The sequence below is a fragment of the Malania oleifera genome, chromosome 11, assembly GCF_029873635.1.
Source record: "Malania oleifera isolate guangnan ecotype guangnan chromosome 11, ASM2987363v1, whole genome shotgun sequence".
Classification (NCBI taxonomy): domain Eukaryota; kingdom Viridiplantae; phylum Streptophyta; class Magnoliopsida; order Santalales; family Ximeniaceae; genus Malania; species Malania oleifera.
The window spans coordinates 8339192-8344713 of NC_080427.1; the positions used below are offsets into that span (position 1 = coordinate 8339192).

The 5522-nt window shown below is 34.9% G+C and overlaps 1 long non-coding RNA gene across 1 annotated transcript; it reads left to right on the forward strand.

The window, feature by feature from the left end:
* The first annotated feature begins 1453 nt into the window (after positions 1–1453).
* On the forward strand, positions 1454–2392 carry LOC131167291 (uncharacterized). Its single transcript, XR_009140088.1, has 2 exons — positions 1454–1633; positions 2036–2392. It is a non-coding gene; the product is annotated as an uncharacterized LOC131167291 (long non-coding RNA).
* The last annotated feature ends 3130 nt before the right edge of the window (positions 2393–5522 follow it).

Below are 5522 nucleotides of genomic sequence, written 5' to 3' on the forward strand. Positions count from 1 at the left end.
GGAAAAAAGAAGAAAAAAATTATTAAAATTAAAGAAATTAAATTAAATTAAGTATAGAAATTTAGTCGTGTAATAATTAGCCCAAGGGTTAGATCGTTTCCTCAGGAAATGTAGTTTAATTTTAAATTTTGTGTAATCCAAAAAAAAAAATAAAAAAATAAAAAGTTTACTGAATACAGTTCAGATTTAGTTCTTGGGATTTTTTGGATTTTTACAACGAAACTTAAAGCAACATAAATCCTAACTAGAAATTTATCATGTATAAAAATAAGCAAATAAATGTTAGATTCAATGTTAGAATAATGAAAGAAACAAATCCTACAATCATTCTATTAAATAAAAATACTAACTTTAAACATAAACCCAAATATAAAAATAAATTCTAACTAAATAAAAACAGTAACTTTAATAGTAAAAATACCCAAAGAAAATATCTAAATGCTAACAAAAACTACAAATAAGAAAAACAAACTGAATAATGACCCCAACAAATATTAAAGATTGAACGCAAGACTTAAGAAAAAACAATCTAAACTAAATAATTTAAACTAGAATAAAATTCCAACAACAACTTTTTATTAAACAAATAAACTAAAGAAAGACAGTAGAAGAGAGAGAAAGATTCACTTTAAAAACTAATTAACAATATTTAAATAACAAGAGAATCAAACTAATTTTTTATAATAAAAATAGATCCAACAATTGTTTAAGATTCAAATAAAAAAATAAGGAGAGAGAGAGAGAGTGAGAGAAGGGTTGTTCTTCTTAATTATAAATATCTTTCTAGAGTGATTAGACTTCTCTCTTACTATTTTTTTTTTAAAAAAATTGAGGAGATCAAGTCAATAAAAAGCCCTCATTAAATGTATTATTTGACATTTAACTGACTCACATAATATAATTAAATTTATTTTTTATTGTATTTTTAATGCTAATTATTTCATACGTTAAATTCATCTACTATGTAAAATTTCCAACTTATTATCTAAATTTGAAAGGCTAAAAGAAAGAGGATTTCCATAAAAAATATACATATTTTTTTAAATTTTTTTTGAAAATTTATTTCTTTTAAATTTATGAGATATTCTTCATCAATTAAATAATTAAAAAAATTAAATCCTCAAATACGTAGCGAGTCGTTTGCGTGATTCTCCCAACAAAAGAAATTGTCTTTCTTTCTCTCCAAGGTGACCCAGCCAATTGTATTCGGGCCCACTTTGCTTTGTAATAAGAAATTGCCTGTCCCAACGGCGCGCCTCGGGAAATTTAAATTTCCTTTGAAAAGTCAAAAAGCTAGACCCTCAACGGCAATTCTTGGGCGATAGGCGGGGATCGTGCGGCTGGGGAAGCTTCCAGTGCTACTTGTCCAATCCTACGGAGTAATAAAGCGCCACGTCACATTTATTCGGACGCGCCGGCATATGTCTGGAAAAAAGCTATAAATATCCCACTTGTCTCTTTACTCTTCTGTGTGGCCATGGGAGCAGAGCAAGAACTCTCAGATCTCGTTTGGTTTTGATAATTTTCCTGGTTCGAAGGTGAAGAAGCTGCGAACAGGCGAAACCTAGCACAGACTGTGATCAGAATTTCTGTGTCTTTCCATGTCGCCGACGCCGGGGAATATAATCGAGAGGTTGTATGATTTCTTTTCACCTTTTGTTTTTGATTTTACTCTCTCTGTTTATTTTGGATTTTATATTGTAAATCTGATTTCGGTTCGGGTTTAATATTGATTTCTTCTGCAGTCCCTTTTCAGTTTAATCTCGATGACTTGACTACGAACGTGTGATTATTTATTTTGGACGATAAACTAAACAGTCTAAACCCTTTTAGCCCGCTGCCGTCGCTTTCTGTAGTTGTGTTTTTTTTCTCCCTACCTTTTTGTTTCGGACCGTCTAGGGTTTTTTCTTGCGTGTGTTCGTGTGTAACAACAATGGAGTTTTTTCCGACTTGATCGTCGACAGTCTTTGTTTAGAATTGTTATATACTGGTTGAATGTAACGAAGGATGAAGAACTTTGATTCTTTTTCTGCAGAAGTGTTATATGTTGACAAAAGGATAGTTACCTTATGGTCTCACCCCTTGAAACATTGGAGCGATATTCTGAAGATGGGTAACTACAGTAAATACAAATTCTAACATGGCTTCCCAATTCTTTAACCACGCCAGGAAGAAGAAATTAGCATCCGGGCGGGATGGATCTCTACCTGTAGCTGAATTTATTTGAATGATAATTGTATACTTTATTTGTATGGTTCTCTGATGAGCCACTTCTTCAAATGAGTGAGAGACTGGGTGTATTGGGGTTTAGGTCTTAGAGTTTTGAGAGAAGCCAATCTTTATTTGTACCACATCATATTCCGTTCACAGTAAGATTTGTCTCTTTGTTCTACTTTGGTTCTCTTTGTTCTATCTACTTTACAAAGCTACTTTTGATTTCTCCTAAAAATACGTGTTTTGATATCTTTAATTGTTCATAAATTAAAAACTCAAATATCAAACCTATCTGTTTTGGAAGGAAGGAAAAGGAAGGAAAGGGAAGAAAATGGAGCGAAAGTTTATAATACTTTTGTTTGAAAGTTCTACTTTTTTGGGATGGAAGGAGTTGAAAAATTTTCTCTTTCCTCACTGTCTATTTGAAGCTCTCTGAATCTAAAGTCTCATTTTCTTTTTCACTGTAATTAATAAAAACATGCATGTAGAAATTAAACTCATTGCTTCCCTCCATTTATGTTCTTTAAAATATTGCTTTTATTCCCTCTCACTCAACAACCAGAATCTTATCAGTACGGTTGCTACGAGCCGAGCTGTGGCGAGCTTGAGCTTGAGCTTAACTCATTTGTTTATAAGCAATTTTGAGTTGAGCTGAAGGTCAGCTCGAGCGTAAAGTTTTCTGTTCGAGTTTATACTCGTTTAGCATATATAACTTGAGCTTGATTCGACTAAAGTTCATTTTACATATAATGAGCCAAGCTTGAGCTCTATCAGCAATACTCAACCATCTCCAGCTCGAGCATATTATTTTCTGTTTCAAAGAATATTATTGATAATTAATAAATTTATTAATAAATTTATTAATGTTACTTGACTTAACTAAAGCTCGTTCCAAACTAATAATGAGCAAAGCCATTCAGCTAATTAAATTTATTGATATTAATGATTATAATATGAGAAATATATATATATATATATTTTAAAGTAAACAATTTAAAATCAAATTTAATGTGATTAATATTGAGTTTGTTCACAAGCCTAATATCGTGCTAGTTTATGAACCTAATATCAAGTTTGTTCATGAGTTGTTAACGAATTGATAAACGAGCCAGTTCGCAAGCTGTTAAATGAATTGGCTCGTGTGCCTAACAAGTCGAATACGAATAACATCGAGCTTGACTCTTTCAATTGATGAGCTCAAAACCTGAGCTCATGCTCGGCTTGTTTGACTTAATAGATGAGTTGGAGCGAGCCATTATCAAGTTAAGCACCAATTAGCTCGCTCACGAGCGGCTCGACTCATTTGTAGCTGGGGCTAACAAAAGAACTCGAGCAACTGTGGAGTCTGTTGGCCATGATCTTACTAATACACTTGTACAGAATAATGCAGAAGATATAGGCCTGAAATCAGAAGGATAAACAGGGTTTTTTATTGTAAGAAAAGGGTTAAAAGAGTAGGATTTGCCTGCTTGCAAAGCTTTGAGTCATTGAAGAAAGATAGGACAGTAGCCGCTTCATCTAGATAAGCTTTTTGTTTGATGGCTGCCTCAGATACTCAGATATAGCAGTTGGGTTTGAGTTCAGGATCTGAAGTTGAGCTTGATTCAATGCTTGTTTTGCAGAGTCAAGCCTTTCATTAATGTGGAGCCTGTTGGCCATGATCTTACTAATCCACTTGTGCAGAATAATGCAGAAGATATAGGCCTGAAATCAGAAGGATAAACAGGGTTTTTATTTGTAAGAAAAGGGTTAAAAGAGTAGGATTTGCCTGCTTGCAAAGCTTTGAGTCATTGAAGAAAGATAGGACAGTAGCCGCTTCATCAGATAAATGATGTACCAGCAACTCATAAAATTTGGCACTAAAACCGTCAGGGCCAGGAACCTTCTCATGTGAGGAGGAGGAAGCTTTTCACTCTCTTCTTTATGAAGTGATTTGCCTAGGATAAATTTAAGAGAGTTTAAAAGAGAGGATTGCAGGTCAGAATTTTGTCATTAGGAGAGCCAAGCAGATTAGAATAGAACTTCGGAAGCTCATTATTGATTTCCTCAAAAGATTTATCTGTTTACTGTTTTGGGTTCTGATTCATGTAAACTCTTTTATTATTTATAGAAGAAGAGAAGAATTTATTGTTGTGATCACCTATTTGGAGCCATGACACCCAAAAATTTTCTTCATTGCCTCAGACATCTAGATAAGCTTTTTGTTTGATGGGAGCCTCAGATGGTCAGATATAGCAGTTGGGTTTGAGTTCAGGATCTGAAGTTGAGCCTGATTCAATGCTCGTTTTGCAGAGTCAAGCCTTTCATTAATGTGGAGTCTGTTGGCCATGATCTTACTAATCCACTTGTACAGAATAATACAGAAGATATAGGCCTGAAATCAGAAGGATAAACAGGGTTTTTAATTGTAAGAAAAGGGTTAAAAGAGTAGGATCTGCCTGCTTGCAAAGCTTTGAGTCATTGAAGAAAGATAGGACGGTAGCCACTTCAACAGATAAATGATGTACCAGCACTCATAAAATTTGGCACTAAAACCGTCAGGGCCAGGAACCTTCTCATGTGAGGAGGAGGAAGCTTTTTACTCTCCTCTTTATGAAGTGATTTGCCTAGGATAAATTTAAGTGAGTTTAAAAGAGAGGATTGCAGGTCAGAATTTTGTCATTAGGAGAGCCAAGCAGATCAGAATAGAACTTCGGAAGCTCATTAATGATTTCCTCAAAAGATTTATCTGTTCACTGTTTTGGGTTCTGATTCATGCACTCTTTTATATTTACAGAAGAATAGAAGAATTGAATTGTTGTGATTCACACTTGGAGCCCATGACACCCAAATTTTCTTCTTGGCCTCAGACATCGATAAGCTTTTGTTGATGGCACCTCAGATGGTCAGAGTAGCGGTTGGGTTTGAGTTCAGGATCTGAAGTTGAGCCTGATTCAATGCTCGTTTTGCAGGTCAAGCCTTTCATTAATGTGGAGTTGTTGGCCATGATCTTACTAATCCCACTTGGCAGAATCAGCCGAGGATATAGGCCGAAATAGAAAAGGATATCAACAGGGTTTTTATTTGTAAGAAAGAAAGGGTTAAAAGAGTAGGATTTGCCTGCTTGCAAGAGCTTTGAGTCATTGAAGAAAGAACCTTAGGACAGTAGCCGCTTCCTCAGATAAATGGATTCCCCCCCCGAACTCATAAAATTTGGCACTCAAACCGTCAGGGCCCGGATACCTTCTCATGTGAGGCGGCGGCAGCTTTTCCCTCTTCTTCTTTATGAAGTGATTGTTTGCTAGGATACGTTAAGCGCGTTTCCCCGC